Source organism: Corvus moneduloides, chromosome 6, assembly GCF_009650955.1.
Source record: "Corvus moneduloides isolate bCorMon1 chromosome 6, bCorMon1.pri, whole genome shotgun sequence".
NCBI lineage: Eukaryota > Metazoa > Chordata > Aves > Passeriformes > Corvidae > Corvus > Corvus moneduloides.
Window position 1 is genome coordinate 52,157,721 of NC_045481.1, and position 21,946 is coordinate 52,179,666.

The 21,946-nt window shown below is 43.1% G+C and overlaps 1 protein-coding gene across 6 annotated transcripts in view; it reads right to left on the reverse strand.

The window, feature by feature from the left end:
- Positions 1-21,946, reverse strand: part of DENND2B (DENN domain containing 2B) — a 154,678-nt gene that overhangs the window by 108,751 nt on the left and 23,981 nt on the right. For 4 of the 6 annotated variants that reach the window (XM_032113419.1, XM_032113413.1, XM_032113416.1 and 1 more), the window contains exon 2: positions 9,374-9,461. The gene's annotated coding sequence lies outside the window, so the exon portion shown is untranslated. Of the gene's footprint in view, positions 1-8,722; positions 8,899-9,373; positions 9,462-21,946 lie in introns of those variants that run through there. The other 2 variants (XM_032113415.1, XM_032113418.1) reach the window with 2 other exon arrangements.

The following is a 21,946-nucleotide window of genomic DNA, read 5'->3' on the forward strand; positions in this document are numbered from 1 at the left end:
TGATTGACGGTTCTCAAATGTTGCCTTTTCTACTTTCAATGCCAAAAACACCACAGAATTTCAACCTTGCACAGAAATACTTCATTCATTAAGCCACACTTTCTTAAGAAGTCTTTTTCCTCTTTCCCAAAATAGAGATTTGATTTTGTTAAAAATGTGAAACAAAAGTATTCCTTCACAAAATATCCAGCTGTGCTGAGGTACATAGAATCCATTGAGAATAAACCCATTTGCATTCCTTGTCTTTCATTTTCCCACTGACTGTACTTGGTGTGTCACAGAGCTCATAGAATCACCAAATGGTATGGACTGGAAGGGACCTTTAAAGATCATTTAGTTCCAACTCCCCTGCTATTGATAGGGACATCTTCCACTAAACCAGGTTCCTCAAAGTCCCATCCAACCTGGCCTGGAACAATTCCAGGGATGAGGCATCCACAACTTCTCTGGGCAAGATGTTGCTGTGTCTCAGCACTCTCTCAGAAATTAGAATTTGCTATTAGCACGTGACTAAATTTTGTCTGAGAGACATCCTGATTCCATTTTATTTAGCGTCCTGAGCGCAGCACCAGGATTCAACCCACAGCCTTCTGATACAGAGCCCCAGGGTCTACCACTTCAGTTAAAAAAAACCTCCAATACCTGCCAATATTAGCAAAGCTGCATCCTGTTTGCAATTCCCCTCAGAGATGGACTGAATGCTTATAAGCAGATCTGATTCTATTCAGGAAAGGGCAATCATGTTCTCCTTCAAAAAGACCTCCTCCTTTTTATTATGCTTATGTCATACTATCTTATTTATACTACTATTATTTCCCTTCTTTTATCTTCCCTGCATAAGAGGGGAAAATACTGGTATTACAGATCCTTCTGGATTTCAAGATTGATGTGTTCATGACAGAAAGAGAGCTCTCCATGCCTATAATTTTATCCTTTTGTTTTCTCCATGTTTTATGTATGAGTGTGATTTGGCATACAACATATAGATAAGCTACAGATAACAAGCAGTTGCAGACTGCTACATCTTGTAACGTTCACTGAGGAATTGCAAAGGGAGATATTAGCTGAATATAAATGAAATGCTCCTACTCTTTTTTTTTTTTTTTTAATAACTGCAAGAGAACAGTCTGACTGCTCACCCCACAGCTCCAACCCTGGCCAAAATACCTGTCTGAATTTCTGTAACTGTTCTGCAAAATTCGGTTTGATTTAAGGGTCCCCAAGTCTGCCCTGTACCTCCACTGGTGTTTTGATCCCCAGAACTTCAATCTGACATTTGGAGCTTACTTGGTCCCCAAAACAACACGTAAAACTTCTTAACAAATGGAAAATGTGTGGAGCCAGCACTGGTTCAATCCCACAAAGGAGGTACTGCAAATTGCAGAGAAATTTAGCCAGTCATGGTTGGCTGCTTCACACACAAAGAGCACAATCGGTCAGTAACAAAGAGCAGGAAGAATAATTTTCTCTCCTTATCCATGTGCTTTCCTGACTAGGACCCACAAGGGATTTGCTGATAAAACACAGCTTTGTCACATTTGTCAGACCTGAGGCTGTCATGGAAACATGAGTGATGTGACAACCTTTAACGAGCCACTGTCGCAAGGGCAATCTGTCCGAGGCAAGAGTTGCTGCTCCTGTTCAGCAGTGACACAGCCCAGCAGGTCCCAGCATCACCCCACTGCCACAAGTGTCCTGGACTGTTTTGTTTCGTGTCCACGATAGTGAAAAAATATTTTACAGGGTTCCCAGTCTACAATGGTGGGTAAGTTTTTTTTAAATCAGATCATAAGCAAATCTTGAAAGGATAAGTGTTGAAATGATAAGCTGAGCCAGAAGCCTGGGGTTTGACTTTGCTGCCCTTCTGCCCACCTTGCAGAAAGCCCACCTCTCATCCAGAAGAATAATTATGTTTTAACAAGGTTCTCTTAACTCCTTCACAATATCAGCTGGCTTTTTTTTCCTGCCCTGTTCCTCCAGCTATTTCCTAGCATTTCACTTTTCTACCCAGACTCAGGAGCAGCTGGCTGCTCCCTCACGGCAAGCAACAGGTTTCTCCTTTTCTCATGACAAATCATTTTTTAATAGTAAACATTTTAATGCTTCCAGAAGCCAGCATATCATTTGGCTCCAATACAGGTAGTAAAAACTCAGGCTTCTCAGGAACCAGTGGCAGTTCATTTTGGAGTCTGTCCTGTCACTGTGTCCCTGAGGGACCCATGTGATGCCAGATCTCAGAAGACAGTCAGCCCACATGCACTGCTACTGTAGGCAAGATCACACCAGCAATGCAGCTGCCAAAACATTACACTCCTGATACAGCTCAGCAAGAGGGCAATACACAGGAGAATTCACCTACTGCAGCCTGGTTTTGTACATGGGAATATTGAGGTGGAGAAAGAGGAATTTGTTCAGGATTTCAGGGCATCTCACAGCCTGGCTGGAGCAGCCATTGCCTGACTCCTGAAATCCCTGGACAGGTGGCCACATTCAATCTGTCTACCCTACCCAGATCATGAACTGCGTAGATTTTCCAGAAAAATCATGGAAAGCTTTAGCATAACTCCACTGCCTTCCTCTACCTGAGGATCTTGCCATACTTCTAGAACAGGTAGGACACCCATTATCAGAGTCACAAGCACAGGAACTGCAGTGGGAACTGCTGACAAGGTGCTGCAGCTGATGACCTCGGGCTGCCTTTTGAATGCCCAGTTCTTCCAGGCAGTTATACATCCCAGCAGGCATTCTGTGCTATTGCACAGCACCGAGGCAGGTTTACATTTCTACTGAATCATGTCTACATTTGTTTTCTGCTGTCCATACACGTCAGCCAATAGTAAATAAACCACAGCAGGGACCTCAGCTCTTGATGGGTTTCAGCGGAAACCTGGATAATGTCTCCATTGGAGAAGAAAGCAGACCTTAATGCCCACATCAAATCTGACAGCACATTCTACACTGAGATTGGGGCAAAACACAGCATAACCTGCTGATGGGGTTCTCTGCATAACCAGCTTGGACAGCAGTCCCCGCACCACACGAAGAGCTCCAAACATGTGGGCACAAAGTCAGTGTTTCTAAATGTTCTTGGTTCAACCTCTGCCTTCACCCAACCTTTACATAAAACAACTCTCATGACTAGGGGAGAATTCTGCCTTCTTGCCCCATGCCTCTCTCCACTCTGACCTTTTGTGACTCCTGCCACACTAGAGCCTTCCATAGGGAGGGCAGGGGGAACAGTCCCATGAAAGCAAGTGACATTACAGCTTGATTCTGTAGGAGGCAGAGGCTTGTTGCTGTAGGAGGCAGACAGCCTAAATGGACCATCTTACGCAGCTGCAGGGACAGAACTGGCTCTCCTTTGCTGAAGCCTCAGATCAGGGCAAGAGTACTGTAACTGCGCCTCAGGTGCCCAGGCTGTGAGCAGAGTCTTGCTTACAAGTGGCACACAAGGGCAGTGCTTTCCACAGGAAATGAAAGGGGTGACCACACAGGCCCCTACACAAGTCCTGCGGTAATACTGCTCAACTTGCAACCTACTGTCATGTGCTGCTACTGATAAAAAGAGTACTGAAAAACCAATGTGTGCTCTTAGATCTTCATACCCTTCCAAATGCCAATCTGCTGCCCTGAGCCTGAGTGCAGCAGGATCAGTGCAACAGTGAAACCCAGTCTGATGCACAGCAGAGCAGCTGTAATCCAGAGCATCAGCTGATTACACAGAGCATATCCATTGTCCAAAAGTAGTTTTATTTTCACTCTTCCCTCTGAAACCAACTTGACTCTTCTCCAAAAACCAACACCAGAATGAGTCACTTGAAATTATTTTTTAGGTGGGTTTTTAAAGACTGAGTTGCAATACGGCCCCTGCCCTTTGACAGCATGCCAGGAAACCCCCGGGTACTCTCCCAGAAAACTGAGAGGGAATGAACGCAAAACAGGCTGAGCTGTTCAGCTTCTCACCTCCCCCAGCACGGGCTTGAACATGTTGACAGCAGGGTGGTATGAAGATGGTTTTGTCCCCCTACAAATCTTTCGGATAAACAGGATTGTGCTCTACATCAGAAATCTCTCCTTGTAACTTCAGTCAATATTTTCTTGGCTTGCCACTCTTGACAGTCATAAAACAGCTCTCTCTGGAATACGCCATTCAAATTAATCAGCTGTCAGCTATTCTTTTAAAACTAATAATAGAAGGTCTGCATGAGCCTGTGAGAGACTGAAACATGGGAATGCGAGCTGTGCAGCTGCAAATGTTTCCATACTTTTGCAGCCCTCAAATTGCTTTTTGCTCTCTACCAAGAAGGCATGAAACAGCATTGCAGGGAACAGGTTTTGTACTGTCAAAATTGCCCAACTGTCCTCAGCATACCCATAAATGTGGTAAACGTTTAGTGACGCCTTTTAACTTTCAAGAAAGCTTTAAAGACAGGAGGGATGTTTCTGGTCATAAACCAACAGGCTCAGCTGGCCCAGGAGCACAGATAATTTGATGGCTTGTATCCTTTGGATGCCAGCTGTACAGGGTATGCCAGACTGTGCTCTTGCCACTGGCAGAAGTTTTAGCCTCCAATTCATCTTCTTGTCATCAGACTGCAACAGGATGGGGAAAAAAGGTTCTAGGAGGAAGCACTGCCTCTGAAAGGATGGGGAAATAGGACTCCTTTGAACAGCCCCTTGACTACAGCAGCTTGGCTCCAAATGGGCAGAGAAGATTAATGTTACATGAGGCTTGAACTCAGAATAAGAGCTGGCACTGGAGGAAAGCCAACTGTGCAACACTCCTGTAACTGATTAGGGGACCCTGTTGTTGTCACATGAAACTAAAGAACATCTGGGAGACCGTTCAAAAAACACTCAGGTTGGAAGCATGTTTGCAAAGCCTGATGAAGGAACAAGAGCAGCACCTGCCTTTTCCAGGTCTGCCTAAAACTAGTATCACCTGGGGACTTTGCCTCTACCAGCAGTGGGTTCATTTTCAGCCTGAAAAAATACTTTTAAAAGCCTCTCAGGCTTTTAAGAGAAAGAAGCAGTTTAAATCCCAGACCGGAAGCCTTAATTATAATGGATTTGTGTGAAAGTTGCCAGATCTTGCCCTGCTCTGTGATCAGGGCTGTGCCAAGAGTCTGCTTTGTGTCACACTAGCAACTGCGCTAAGTTCAGCAAAGTAACTGGGTCAAAGATGCACAGCCAGAAGAGAGATCACAGATTAGCACTAATGAGAGCCTTCACTGCAGAGCAGAATGACAGTGCCATCATGTCGAGGTTCTTGCTGTAATTAAAGGTAGCCATACTCATATCCAATGTGAGCTGCACAGAACAGATCTTTTTGTGTGTCACATTTTACACCTTGGGAAGACACTCATGACCAGAAAGCCAAACATGAGAGGAGACAATGGAGAACTCCTTGTTCATACTGCTGGAATTGAAATTAACATACAGAAAATCAGGAAGTATTTGAGCATCTTATGAGCAGCTCTACTAATCATGCAGCGCTGTTGTTTTCAATCAGTTAATTCTACCTGTAGTGGGCATAAGGTTACAGATGAAGAATACTGATCTCGTGTTCAAGAATTTAATGGTACATCTGTCCACAACACCAGGTGCTCTGAAGATCAGCCTTCAAAGGAAATAGCAGAAACAGAGAAAACTACAGGGTTTTTCCAATGTCTCACAGACTTTCTCTAAGAAGAAAAATAGAAAAGACTCTGCAGTTATTTAGAGAAAGGAGTAAGATCAGAATCAAGTATTGAATGGTACAAAGTCAGCCCTAGGCTTCCAGAGAGCCTCAGCTCATTTACAAAGCAAAGTATTTTTAGTTAATAAAGACAAATACATCAAGGTAGCAATTAACCTGGAATTCATTTCAACAGACATCACTTCTGCTGTCAACCTAGAGGTAGAGGATGTACAAGGAGTTACACAAGACAGGATCTTACGCAAGATAATACAAGCAATTGAAGACACTATACCTCAGAATATAAAAACTACTCAGTAGACAGTCAAGAAGAGAGAACAAAAAAATATTTCTACTGTGTCACTCCACTTTCCTTCTAAGTACAATGAGACAGAAAGCAATTAATCCCATCAAAGAACCATGCCAATGTCTCTGGAAAACTCAGAGCCACTGACTATCCACAGACAGAGTATGGACATACAGCCACTGGCAGAAACATGGTGGACACCCACAACCTGTGAGGATATTTATATCAGGACAACACAAAGCAACTGGCTTTGAAATACAGAAATTAATGCACTTAAAAAGTGATGACTACAGCAAACTCTAAATGCTGAGCTAAGGACCTGTCCAGAGGTGGTGTGTTAAACACAGAGCTGTTACACCTGCAAGACTCCTGCAAGAACTCCACCTGCCTTATGAGCTATCCCAGCAGCCCTCCTGAATTGCTTACTCCCTCAACGGATGAAAAAACAATGTGTCAAGCTTGTTATTATTGTAGTTAAAAATATATATTTTTTTTTTTGTTATTATTTCCTACTTGTAAGTTATCCATAGCATAACATATGAAAACTTCATTTGAAAACGTTCAGAATGCTAGAACATATGGAAATTATCTTAAAGGACCAAGGGAATGATGCCTTGTATCACTTTTCAAAGTAACTTGCAAATGCTACAGCACAGACCATTAAGGGAAATGCCACTCAGCCAGAAACTCTGGGAGAGAATTCACCAGGCTTCCTGCTGCATCACAGCAAACACATATACACCAAAAACCCACTGTTGCCTTTGGTATGACCAGCTTGCAACACCTTGCAGATCTCTCAGGATTCACAAGATGATCATCTGTAAAATGTGACTGCTTAAAAGCAGTGGCTCTGATGTTGAAAATCATTAGATTTTTCTGTCTTAGAAATTTCAAGGACTAATAGCATTTTCCTGCAAATGAGCCTTAAACTTGGGAAACCATCAAAGTGGTCTTTCTTAAGGAGGCAGATGGCTCAAATCAGCACACCAGCTCCACAGATATTTCATTTCTGGTCAAAAACAGCACAAGGATTTCTTATTAAACTGGCCCCAACCATCAAAGAGATGAAATTTTTTTTTTTCCAAACCGGGTTATCAATATTTGCTAACAGTAGTATTTTATTTATGGAATCAAGCTGGTAGGCAAGAGGTGGACACAAAGTGTTAGGCAGTCCTGATGAGTCCTCAGTTTGCAGATGACAGCTGTCAGTTCTGCTCCGGCACAGCCTGCTGTGAGTGCTCTAGGGTAGGTCACAGCTACGACAGCGTTTTTTCCCTAAAGTCTTCCTGGAACTCCCCTCTGAAGCACAGCCCTTTAATCAAGGAACAATTTGCGCAGACAGACACACACACATACACACTTGTAAACAAGAGCCATTTGTGAGGTGAGGAGGTGGGATAGAGGGATCCGATTTCCGTTCATTGCACTTTCCCCTCTAGGAAGGTATGAGGAGAAAGTGGAGATCAGCACCACCATTATCTCCAGCGTGTGTTATTAGCAGCCACGCTGAAGCCAGTCAGCAGTGCCTGGCATTGTTTGGAACAACACAAAAGACCTTCTGTTTGGAAAGTTCAAGAAAGAAAAGGGAGAGCCTGTGGCCTGGTCCTGCAGTCAAAAGACTGACACAGAGGCTGGGAAGTTCTCAGGCAGAGGCTGATCCCAAGCCCTTTGAAGTTGACGGGAAAACTCCCGTGGACTCCAGCAAACTTTGGATCATGACTGAAATACATAGAAGAGAACAAAGCAGCATAAAAGTAGAAACAAGCATCTCCAAAGGGGAATTTAAACAGCACAATGGTGACCTAATATATTCATCATGGTTGCTGATACAATGTGTTTTTGTGATGTTTGGCAAAGTAGGATTATATCAAATTTTTAAGTCTTTTCATTAGGATATAGCAGTTGTACACTCATCATTAGGTATTTTTCTGCTTAAAATGCTATACATTATACCCTTGCATTGAGTGTTTAATATAGCATTTAGCAAAAGGAAAGCCGGGAGGAAAAGTCCCTTTCAAATTGCTGAATTTATGACTTTTCTGCTTTCTCTCCTCAGCGTCTTTCCCCAAAAAGGCTGATTTACAGCTATGAAGTACACAGTCTAGGACTGAAAACCCTATTAAGAACAATGCTGCCAGCATCATCTATTCATGAGCAGCCGCTTGAGACAGAGCCCAACCCAGAAGAAACTCTATAGCAGCACATTCTCCAAACAATTACTAAAGGATCCCAAGTGCAGGGAGGCTCCAAATCCTCTGCTTAATTATACCTTAATTAATTTTCTCATTAAAGATGAATATAGGAGCATTCAAGATGAAAGAAAAGTCTTCTGATTTCTGTAATATTTCCAAATTAATTTTCTTGCATATAGGAGTAATCATTGCAGTGGGTTTAAGGTTTGGTGCTGCCAAGGTCCTAAATGGTATTTTCTAGGAGTTAATTTGTTACAAACTTTCTTTTAAACACTTCTTGTAGCCTTTGCACAAGATTCAACAAAGAGCCAAAGTAACTCCCTTCCCGCCCCCCCTCCCCAAAACAAAAAATGCAGGATGTTTCCTCTTTCCCTGGCTAATAGAATCCAACTGTTGCCGCATGACATCATTCCCCAGAGTTAGGGAATCCAAGCTCGCTCCGACGCTCTCAGCTGGGAGTAAACACCACCACCAGTAAGAAAAAAAAAAAAAAAAATCAAACTTTACAATGGGAGGACATAACATTAAAAAGGCAATTTTTGTTACCTGAAATTTGGAGCATTTCCCTTTCCACTCCATTCTCAGATTTGTATTTCCCAGACAAAACTCTGTGTTATTATCTGAGGCAATCAGAAAACCAGTCGTTTAGTGTCTAATACCTGCTGTGCTTCCCATAACTCCTTCATATGACCTCTCGCAGCACTGATTCCAGCTAAAATGATTGCAGAGAACACAGACTGGCCAGGCCAGTTGTCATGGAGATCTCTCTCCCCCCCTCTTCATAAGCGCGCGCGCACACACACACAGAGATTTAAACAATTCTGGGAGGCATCCACAAAACAGCATGCCTTTTCATCAGCTAAGTTTTGAAACATTCCACCCTTCCTCCAGCCCCTCCCCAGAGTCAGCCCAGGAAGCTGAGCTTTGGTCAGGAATTGATTGCCGAAATTAGAGATATTGCCTTCTAAAAAAGGGAAAACGACCACAAAACCTGTATTTTTTTTCTCCCAGAAGGGAAAACAGAGATGTTTGCTCACCAAAGCTTTGAATTAAAAGTAAATCTATCGCATTCAGCCCTGCAGGCTATTTGTCTTTGCCTGCCTTGCTATGAATTTGATATCTGAAAGCACTAAAGCTTTGTTGAAATACAATCATGCAGATTACAAGAAACGCTGTTGGCATGGCCTGAGTGCTTACCTTGCTGTTCTCCCAGTACCAAGCCAGTGACTTAATTAGCACAGGTATTCATAAGGTCATGCAGGACTTCCTGTATTCTTTCATGTTTCTGTAATTAAGAAGAAAATTGGGCAGGTCAGGAACTCAAACAAACAGAAAAAAAATCCCCCAGCTAAACAAGAACACACAGATACATCTGGAAGTTTTCTCATACTGACTGTAAGTTTAAGTGCCTCTTACCCAAAACTTGCTATCTCCCAGTTAAAGGAGAAACTCATTTCACTGACATTTGCAAATACAAGAACTGATTAGTTTACCATATTCACTGGCACCATGGTTGCAAAACAAAACTTACTCCAAACATAAATAAAGACATACAACATTTTTTCCTTGACAAAAAAATCTAAATTAATCCCCACCAACGTCATATAGGAAAGTCTGGACTGATAAATCAAGAGAACAGAAAATACTTTATAAAAAAGAAAGAACATTTATTAAGAAAATTCAGTTTAAAAAGTATTTGGACTCAGAGGAAGAGTACTCTGCCCAAAGTTTTTACACTTTGAGAAATATCTTGGAGACAATCTTTAGAGCATTTAATCAGTCAGTCATTCAAAGTTTTAAAACATCATAAGAGATACTGAAGGGACTTCATGAGTGTGCTCTGCAATGAGCAGTATAAGCAGCAGTCCCTCTAGTGGGCAGAAAATTGCAAAGCTGCCTATGCCAAGCTAAATAGGAAATCAATTTCTCCTGTATCTATTAACCACTTCATTGGGCAGCTATGTTATTCCACCCCTGCATTTAAAACTCAACATTAGCCTATGAAATCCTTTATATGTTATTTGGGGAGCTGAACACAAGAAAACATACATTATATAATCAACATAACTAGGTTTATAGATGAGGAGATTAAAGAGTTTCAGCATATTACCCTTCTGGTTGTGTGAGATAGCCAAGATGTTTCATGGGAACACCTGTCTCCCCATATATCCATTATTAGATATAAACTACACCAGTTTTCTGTACTTCAGAAAACTAAATTTTGTGAGTGACAGAGCTCCCAGCAGATTGCACACTTAAACCACCTCTCTCTCTAACAAGAACATCACACGAAGGCATATACATGAGGCGTATTTTGCACTGTTACCAAAAACTGCATGCAGACTACTCACAGGCAGATAAATATAACAAGACAGCTGCTTAAGCTATCAAGGGTCCAGAAGATGCTGAAATGACATCATATCAAATAGTTCCTAGATATGAAAGTGCCACATGCTAAGTTTGCAATTTCACACTAAGTTCCCCTAAGAACGCATCAGTGATGCCCAGCCAGAGCCATGAGAGACAAATACTAAAAAATTTAAACTTGGTTTTGTCCTGAAAGTTTCCTTTGGTGTATGACTAAGGTAAATTCATCACATGTGGCAAGTGGGCACAATTTCAGCAGTGTGACTGGGGAAAGAGGGAAACTGCTAATTCCTCCCAAGAAAGTAATGTTTTACACTACATCACTGCAGAGAGAGTGTTCAAAGACACAGAAGTGATAAAAAAACATCCTAGGATTTGATCAATGGACAAGTGAAATGGCTGATCATGCTCTGATCTTCTATAGACCCCATTACTGGTAACACAGGAGTATGTACCAACCATCTGCATCACATCCCACTCCAGCATTCATGGCTCTGTGGCACTTCATTCTGTGACCACATCTGCATATATGGCAAGGTTCTGGGGGAGCAGGCAAGCTGGCATTTAGAAATCATTGAAAATGCTCGGTGCATTACATATGCACTCTGTTACAGTTTAAAATTCCAAGCAAAGCAAACAAAGTCATTAAAATATATCACACATACACAAATATGTAGGAACAAGGCACAGGAGTAAAACTATGACCCAAGCTTTGGTCTTGGGCAGGTAACTACCACAGAAGCCCTCAGACAAGCACATTTCTATTCTAAGCCTCATGAATACATCCCGAATCAGCTTCTTGCCAAAAGGTGACATATGTAGCTCAGACTGATCCCAGTGAAACAAGAGCTATTCCCACATTTTACTTTTTTCTCACTGGGCTTTCATCTGAGCACATCAATACCTCAGAACACAATTTAGAATCAGGACAGAGTCTGAAATCATAAGCAGAGGACATGATGAATAGCTGGTTTTGCATTAATTACAGCATCATGGCTACCCTGCCATCAAAAGGCATCAGAGTGTGTACCCTTACCCCCTGCAGGAGACAGAAAATCCATTACTCACATGCAGCTGATGTTTAGTTTCTTATTTCCGATACACTTCCCATTTCTGACTGGTTGAACACACTCCTTCCTACGCTCCTGGCCCCATGATGCAGCAGCCACGTGAGGCGCAGGAGGGGGCATGCACTGAGCAGGGTGAGTGCCCAGCAGGAGCCCTCACCAGGCACACCTGCAGTCTCTGCCTGGAGACCTGCAAGGGAACCATGAGCTGCCCACTCTGCAAGCTGCCTGGTCTGAGATTCTTTACTGAATGCTTTCCAAGCAGCCATCATCAGCAACAGGAGAGGAAACAAAAATCAGACTTGCTCCTCGTGAAATTTTATCACTGTCAGTAGGGGAAAGCACAGCATCAGAGGTGAGCTACAGACTAAGCCAGCCACAACAGCAGCACAAACCTCTGGTAGGTATAAATTCAAATTAATCACTGCTCCAACTTCAGTAACATTTTCCTTTGTGTTTTTTAGATAAAAAACACTCTTGCAAAGTTACTTAGGATTTTTCCCCTCCTCAAATAACTTTCTGTGCTTCACAAGGGCTTTTGCTCCTTTCCCACTGAAGATGGCCACCTTATTGCTCTTCCTCGTGTCACCTCTACACATTTACTGACCATCTTCTCAGTGACCTCAACAAATATATATTTGTTTGAAATTCCGTAATTTAAGACCCAACAACAAAAAGTGAAACTTAATTAATCTGTCCCAGTATGTTTTTAACCCAATACTGCTGCAAGTGCCTGCAGCTCCTGCTGACCTCACTGGGAGAGTCAGGGAGCTTGGGAGCAGCACTTCCTCATCACCAGGCAGTGACTTGCAGAGGTATGGAAATAAGGGAAAAAGCCCAAGCCAGCTCTTAATGTAAAGCACACATGCACTACAAAAACTGTGTTCTTTGCTCTTTTTATAGAGACCCAGCACTCAATACTTTTGCATAGGGAATTCTGTGGACTACCAGGTGGGACAAAGTGATGACAGGCAGGGCAGCAGCCACCACACACTCTGAAGCAGTCCCACAGCACCACTGACTTCTTTAAACTAACAGTGCACAGCACTGGCCCTTATTGTTACACTCCAACATGATGGTGTAAGAACACAACAACAAAGTAAGTGGCACAAGATAACACCTCTGATCCCAAAAGCATCATTCTACTAAAGCGATTAAACCTTCCACTGCCTTAAGTGGCATGTTAATTTCAGTTTTGCCTCAGTGCATGTTTTGCTAGGATTGTGGTATCAAAGTAAGTAGCACAACAGTACACTGTAGCCTTGCAAACAATAGCAAAGGAGTTGACCCAACACAGGAGCTCCCCAACTGCGAGGGGACTGCACAGGCAAAAGACAAAGATCAGTCAGCTATGGACTTATTTTCTTCCCCCATTTCAGATCCATTACTTAAAGTGTATGCACAACTCTCTTCTAACAGGAGAATTAAGTTTCCATTACCTCCTCAATGGTCTAGCAAGGATCACGTTTGCAGCATAGTACTGGTTTCATTAACCCAGAAAAAAGAAATGCGTGTGTATATCCCCAGTATTTATACAGTACGTATATAGGAAATGACTAATCATAGCTGCGCTCTCTTTGAGATGCTGCCAATCCCTTTATGGCCCTATATCCCATTTCAGTTTGATGTCATTCTGCAAATGAGAGCCTGCCATTCTTGGGTCTGACCCTGACGCTGCAACTGTGTGCAAGACAGCAATTTGGAAAGGTTTCTAATTCACTGAAACTAAGAGGTGATCTGTACCTGAGGGCCGTGACAAGAAGCTGACATGCATTCAATTCCTCTGCAAACACTCATTCAAAAATAAAGTGGCTTAACTTTGTGGATATTATTATTTTAGGCCCTGATTCAGCAAAGCATTTAAACACTGACTTCAAAAGAACTTAAAAATACACCAAACATGTGCTACAATATTTTACCAAAGTGATGGTTTAGTAATGTTGTATGTTTTAGAAAAGAGAGGTCGAAAGAGTTTTTATTTGGCAATTAAAGCTTTAAGACACTGTTTGGTCATACTGGGACACAACCCCTATTCTAAACCTGCTAATGATGCTGAAAATTTGCTGAGCAATAAGCTGAATAATTCCTTAATAAAACAACTTTAAACATGAACAGCATGGAATTAACTCATGCGAATGCCTGGTTTGAGAATTATCCATACCTATGGTCTGATTCATGACAGGAGACACATATTACAGCTCCCCTGCTAGAAAAGCAGTGCAAAGCCAAACAAGCCATACAAACTGGCTCTGGGCCCAGGCAGCCAATTCAGTCAGCCCTCACCATCCCAGCACTGCAAACTGTGTCAGATGGCACCAGGCCAAGGCACAAGCCAAGCCAGAGGGATAACCAAAGGTGGGAATCTCATGTAAGTAAGTCCTTTGCTCCTTAACTCTCCAGAGCGAGCCCTGTCTGCAACCCATCTTCCTTCCAGTCAACACCCGTCCTTGCATGGCTCTGCCATATTCCAGGCATGCCCAAAAGGAAGAGACAGGAAGCTGTAGGTCCAAAACTGATGGAGAAGACCCCAAGGAGAGGATAAAAATATCCTGTCTGTATATCCCCATCAAGGGTGGATTTATGTCCCAAGAAGAAGGGCAAATAAGACAAGCAGGTTTTCTCTGGGAACCAGCCATATCAGGAGAGATGTCGATGAGTTGCTTGAAATTCCACAGGATTTCTGATTTGACCCTACATGAATGCAAGGTCTCCATTTGTCTCACTTCACTACTCTTTCTTTCAAGTAAAAGTGAAAGGACAAGTTTCTGTTGCTCCTGTTCACAGCATGCATCCTGTGACACAAGATGATACACATGGGACTAGAAGACAGTTCAAAAAACAGATCCCCTCACACCTGGAATTGTACGGAACCAGAACACACAAGAATATAACTCTGGGAGGACTAGATCTTGTGTGAATCTGAGCAAGTGCTGCAAAGCTTTGACTTACTGGGAACAGAGGGGCACATAAATTATGGGAATACAGATCGTATAAGCCAAATCCCCAGCTGAAGGGGAACTTTTCAAATTGTTGTCAAGGTAGCCCTTCCTGTACTTGTATCCAGGAAGTGGGACAAAGAAAAAGATGCTGTTGGGAACCATCTCTATTGATATACCGGCTATATGAAGTTAACAGGGAAGAGAATCTTTTAGCAAAGCAAGGGACACAAGGACATAATATTGCAGGGACGACTTCTGAAGCTGAATATGGGTGGTGGTTGCATTTTTCACATTTTTCCCCCTGAAAAGATGCTTTCCAGAGGAAAAGAGTTCTTAATTTAAACTCAAAATGGAAAATGTGGGCCCCTAAGGCTGTGCATCCATTATGATATCACCTTGTTTACATGAGAAAAAAAAAAATCACAACCGATAGAACTGTACACTCTTTGAACTTCTAAATAGATAAATAAATAGATAAATAATGACAACATGTTTTGTGATTCCTTTTGATCATCAACTATGAAAGTTCACAGGAAGTTTATGCAACCCCCTCTGACTGGATAGATCTTATCTTCGAAATGCTAGGAGCCAAGAGACTCCAAGAAGAAAGTGTCAGCCCGATGTTCCTTTGGACAAAAGGCAATGACTTCTCTGTGTGCTAACACAGTTGGCTTCCTTTATTTTCAGTTGTGACTTGAACTTCCAAGCTGGCCTGGAGACCCTGTGAACTGCTGCTAACATGCTGGGGGAATGCCTGTGAGCCCCACTTCTCATCTCTGGGGAGGATGGATAGTGCAAGCACTGGCCCAGCACTACTCCCCATCACCTTCACCCCATTGAAATCAAAGCCAGTGGTGCTTTCTCAGGGATAGAGAGTTTGTCTTTTGCGCTGTCATAAACATCATAGCAGGCAGATTTTAAGCCACAGACAATAAAGCATTTTCTCCTCTACTTTGGATAGAACAGATAAACATAATATTGCTTTGAATATGCAGAACTCCTTTCATTCAAGGCCCTCAGGGTGCTTTGCAAAGCCATGTAAATGTCACTCCAGTGTGGCTGCTTGGAAAAAAGGAGTTCAATGGCTTTGTGTGCAAGTCTGCACAGTGGCCCTCTGGAAACTGTGTGTGACCAACAGTGTTCTGAGCACCAGGCTCTGCTGCTTCCCCCAAGGCCAGAGTTAGAACCTGGGAGGTAGTTGGAGTTAGTCAAAATTGGAATGTTCCAGAAAACAATTTGGGCATGGGAAACAGCCAAAATGAAGCTTTTTTTTCTAGCTGGTTTCCAGTGCCACAGAGGGAATGAAAGCCAGTGACATTGGAGTGACTAGGATGAGTTTGTGCAGAACAAAAGAAATCCAAAACCAGACCATGCAGACAGTTCAAAAACATTTTATGAACTCTGTGTTTGTTTCTCAGTATCTCAGTGCTTTCTGGGTTTACCAATGGAGTGTGGTACAGAGATGTCTAAATGAGCCACAGCCATCCTAACTCCAGAACTGGAAGCAGCACAGCTCCAACAGCACAAAGCAGTGCTTGAACTAGTGCAGCTGTATTTCCTGGGAAGGGGCCGTGGCTCCACACAGCGCCCAACTGCACTGTAGGGCGGTGCAGACCTCCTGGAGTCAGCTCCAGGGCCCTTTGTGCTGACATCCATTGTGTGGCATACACATTCCCTGAGCAACACACTGCAGACCACAGAGAAGGCCAGTCCCGGGGCTAGAAATTCAGCTCCCAGCACTCAAGCTCCAGATGAATGCTTTAAAATCAAGGTCATCCTTCCTTCTTCAGTTCTGTGCATTCTTCCAAACAGAGCTGGGGGATGTGTCTGCAAATAGCCCCACATCAAGGATAGACTGTCCCAATGTCCACATTTAGGCTGCTGGAGAACCACACATCTACCTATCTTTTCTTCACCATTAACAGTAAAGGTTATTACTTAAGGAAAAAAAAAAGTACATATTCTGCTTCATTCTTGTCAAAACAGACGGCTCAGAGATAAGATTTTGCCTTTTGACATGAAAAAGCATAATTTCTTATTTTCATTAAATTACTTCCCATTTTAGAGACAAAAGGAAAGCAAGAATCAACCTTTTTTTTTTCCACATCAAACCAAAAAGGGTGGAACTTGGGAAAGTACCAGTGCTTTTCTTCCAAGTCTGGGAAAACTATACAGTTTACATAGGCCAGGACACTGTTATAGATATTTTCCCTTTAAAACTCTGGATAAGGTCCATGTAGTCACATGATGTTCCCCATTGCTATGTACATTGTTTTAAGGGGATGGACAAAACTCACTCCCTGCAACTGCTGCTGCTTGCTGTTCATACTATGGAAGCAGTGAAATCCCACAACACAGGCTCAGCATCAGCCATTTAGTGTGCACAGACCACACACCAGAAAGTTTGCAGAAGACCTGGTTGCCGGTGAAGAAGAGCAAGCGAAACCTCTCTTAGCCTCCATTTCTAGCTAACCCCTAACCTGGGGAAGCACTGAACGCTACACCGACATCTCCACCTAAACCCCACAGCTGGGCCAGGCTTCCAAAGGAACGGGACATTCCTAATCAGTTCCACAGAGCTATGCCAAGATTTAAACATGTAAGCTATGGCTGTTACCCTTGCAGCTGGGTGTGTGTGTGCTCACTGCAAACACAAGTTAGTGCCTACAGTGCTGGAAGCAGCTCATGGAAAGTCTGAACCGTAAGATGCAAATCATTAGGAGCACGCATCACAACTTGCTCTGGGGAAAATTCCCCATTCAAGAAGAGACACGCTGATTACGTCTCCAGTTTTCTGATTTCCTGACGTGTGAAAGTCTCATCAGCAAACATGAGAGCTCTGTGCTTACTGAAAGCATAAAGCAAAGCTCTCAGTTTGCCAGAAAGAGCGCTGAAAGGGCTATTTTGCACATATGCATGGTGTTGAAAACCTCTGTGCTTCCTCCTGCACTGCGTGGAGGGGCCTAACAAGGAGTCAGAAGAGTCAAATGCTGCTCTTGATTTTGACCCCATGCAGGCATATGACCTTGGATGGCTTTCTTCGCCCAGTAACACAAGGCCTGTTTGGCTTTCTGAAGGTGTTGGAATAATGCAGTAAATTGTAATCCCACCATGAACTTCAAACAATATCTATTTTTGGTCACAGTATACAATTCTGTACATTAAACAGCCTCTAAGGCTGTTTCCAGTTTCTTAACCTGCTTCACATCTATGCATTTTTGATATTCCTTTCAGCCTGGAAAAGGCCAAATATGAACAGGGTTTTCTCATCATCCTTACCACTGAAATAAGAATTTTCCCTCACCAATTACACGGTCCCAGAGAGTAACAAATACAAATGCAGTCCTGAGCCACTGAAAGAATTAGAACCTGATTTTTACTGCCTGTTTATTCTGACGAAGTCAGAATTTTGCACAATTTTTCTTAGATTTTTGTAGTTACACTGTGAGATTTAAAAGAAAAAAAAAATCCGTGCTGTGAGTCAGTTTTAAAATCCCCTCCATCCAGCTGCATTCAAAATAAGCTGCACTGCACCTGTCTTGCAAAAACCTCCACAGTGGTTAAATATTCCACACAAAGTCTTGTGTCTTATCACTAGTTTTATCTCTGGTTTACCTGGGCGTGACCTGGAGCAAATCTTAGTAATTCTAATTCCTCACCTCCTCTAGAGTGGCTCCCAAGTATAATTCACATGGCTTGTGAACCAGCTGTAAAATGAAACAGAGCTTGCAGCCCCCATTCCCAGATATCTCAGACACTCATAGAAAGCCAGCAGGCCAACACAATATAGAAGATGTTTGTTAAACACGGTGTCATTTTACATCCTTTTGTAATGGCAGCTCAGTACCTCAGAAAATACAACCATCCCCTGCAACTCAGCATGAGACAGAGGTAACTGGAACAACTTTCTGCTTTCTACCTGTTCCCCTATCTCTAAAGGGCTGATAATAACTGGAACTATTAGAAATACTGTTACAATAAATTCATTAACCACTGACTGCTGGAAGGAAAACATTACTGTAGTAAGAGGAGACTGGCTATATCTCTTTCAATTTAACTGGACCCCCACTAGTAGGCCCATTTAGGAGGCTGCATTAATACACTCCTCAGAAACACTTTCCTTATACAATTTTAAAATGGCACAGTGAGCTAGGAATGGAAAAGAAACGTCATGCACTGTCATGCACACGGAGAATAAGAGTCAACTCCTTGAAGTCTGTCTCCTGGATGAAAGAGCAAGCCCATTAACAGGAGAAGGTGATAAAAAATCCATATGCAGCACAGAGCACCTCTAAAAGCCAAAACAACAACAGGCAATTGAGGTGGAGAGTGGAGCAGACCGCTATGACTCATAGGCTATAAGTCTAGTCAGTGAAAAATCTGGCAAAAGTTTGCTGTTTGACTATGTCTGTACATTCCCAAGAGATTTATAGCTGCTTATTAAATCATCTGTTCCTCTTAACACTAAAGAAACTGTATATGTTTCACTGGATTTTACATCTGCTAGAAAGACCCATTAACCATTAGTACAGAGTAGAGTTTTTCCTTTTGAGTGAGTCATTCAAAAGATTTCAAGACATTACTTGAGAGAGGAAGCAAAACCTACACAAGTGATGGGCTGCAGCATGATCCAAAACCTGCTACTTCAGGATGGATCTCCCTCACTGGCATCTCTGGTGTGCCTGGCTTATCTTCAAAATGGGTCTTTTGAGTAACAAAAACTTTCTGCAGAGGAAAGGAAAGGAAACAAGTACTTTCTACAGAGGAACGTTCTATTGAGGAAATAGTCATGGCTTCAAGTAAACGAGCACTGTGGCTTGAGACAGGGTTTGTGGAGCAGGTTCATGGAATGTGGTGACACACAGGCACACGCTGGTGCCAGAGGACCTGTCAAAACATGAGGAGATGGCAGTGTCGTCAGCTTCCAGACAGAAGCTGCTACGCTTAGGAGCTGGAGGGAAAACACCTCTTGCCCTGCAGTGGCATCTCAAAACCTAAGGGAAGAGGAGAAGGAGATGTGCACAGTCCTGCCCCAAACACGAACAGTGCGGCTTGAGTGCTGGCTAGTTCACAGGAGAGCAAGACAGAAGGACGGGTAGGGCTGTCATTTCCATCCTGCTTAGCTAAACAAGCTGTTTTGTTATCTCAGAGTGCTCTTGGAGCATCTCCGCCCCTACCCTTTCCATACATTATCCATTGTAAAAACCTGCATTAATGAAGAATGTTCCTTCTCCCATCTCCACTCCCCTCAGTCTTACTTCTTTTGGTCTTTTTTCACCCTTGGGCACACCCACAGATTAGCTCTCTGAGATAGCCATCTCTCGATGGTAACGTACAAAGATGGTATTAAATAGAAGCCATTTGCTGAGGCATAGATGGGGCTGAACATCCCGAATTCCCAGAAGGTAGGAAAGTTTTATACATTTTAAATTAACCCCTTAAAAATAAACACAATCCATGCACATTTGCCAAACATATGCGAATGCAGAAATAGTGTATCTACAGCTACTTCAGTGCTAAGACTGGACTAGAGATGTACTTTAAAAACACCAAAAATGCCCTCCAGGGTCAGACCAGCAGTGCCTCTGGCTCCATACTCTGCCTTCAGAGGCAGTGAAAGGCAGTGCTAGTCAGGACAAGCCCAGGAACCTCGCTGCTTTCTGGCCATTTTCCCTCTGTCCGTGGGAGACCGCAAGCTGTGGGTGAGCAGAGCTGAAAAGCAGCGAGATTTACAAAATGTTGCTAACGGTGCTTTTGTTACTCCTGCTGTACCACTAAAATCCTATTAAGTCTGTAAAGCGAAGCACGACAGAAAGCCATGTGTGAACTGTTGCACTTAGCTGAAAAGTCAGCAGCTTGGGAGCTTGAGAACACAATAATGAAATCAAGACCCACACCAGCTCACGCACGCGGAACGCCCAAAGGCTGCGAGCGAGTGAGGGAGCCGAGCATCATCATGCCCATGGGCGCAACTGTGGCAGATTTGCCAGCAGACACTGGATGGGGGACAAGAAGGGATGGGTTGCTCAGCACATTTCTCTTTCATGTTTTTGAATTGCTGCCTTGTAAAAGTCAATTTGCTAAAAAACATGACAAGATAATGGTAGGTCCTGCTGAATCGGCACAGCTGTGCTATGCCAAACTGATTCCTGCAGTAAATCATGTGCACTTTCCAAACACAAAGGCAGGGCTGTACAGCTCTGCACACTCGTTATTTACTTTTGCCAAAAATGACAAAACATCTGTCAGACTTGTTTTCTCTTTATTATCTCTGCATTGAACTATCTTCGCTTTAGAACTGAATCGATACAGAAGGAATAAACAAGCATAAAGTCGATCTCCCAGCAATCTGTACAAAAACCGAGCCAGCATATGCTCGGTAGGTTACAGCCCATCTCCTACCCTACAACTGCACAGACCCAACCATCACCAGCTTCCTACCTGATGCAGTAACTAACTTTGATATGTCTGTCAATTCATCACTAATACGCTGAGACTGATTTACTGCTTTCCCTCTTAAAAAAAAGGAAACTATAAAACAATATGGGGGGGGGGCGGGGGGGGAACATCATTATGGGAATATCCATACCCAGCACAGTAATACCACATCTCAGCCCATTCAGGGTGAGACATCATGACTAAGGCATATCAGCCCTGCTAGTCACATGCTAAAGGAGTCAGGTTGGTGGCACGGAAAATCAAGAGCATTAGTCAATCCTGAGCGATCACCTTTGTATCTTTTGATTTGACTCTCCTTCCTTAAAGGGGGGCAGCTACACCAATTAACATCAGTTGCCTGCTCCGTGTCAACTTTGCTCCCTGTGTCATGTACATAGCAACACCGAATCTCATAACAGGTGAACTTGGAGAAACTCACAGCACAACTCACCCTAGATCAACACCACCACACCCGTGGGTGTCACCCACCCACCTCCCCAGAGATCCAGCCAGGTAATAAGCTTTGCAAAAGGAGAAGGAGTGATCGTTGTATTTCACAAGCACAGGAAGCACACAAATATTACTGTCCACTCTCACCACAGGAAACACCACATGAGAGCTGTTGTGAGAATTCCATCAGCCTTCCAGGCCAGCGTGGAACCTGGGTGAGCCCTTAGGCAAGCTGCTGAAATCAATGCTCAGCTTTCAAGCACATGCTCGAGTATTTGGCTGAGCTGGGACCATTTTCAAGTGTGGGATGCAGAATCCCACTCGACGGTTGCTTCAGTGACAGACTACAAAAGTATTCTTGACATATAATAATGCAGTAATTCATGGGGGTGCATTCTCCCTTAACCATAACCTCAGACTCATCTGTTCTTTGCAAGCAATTGTTTCTTCAGGAGAGTTGCTGTGCCCCTCATCTGAAACACAGAGAACAGCTGCCAGCCACAATAGGA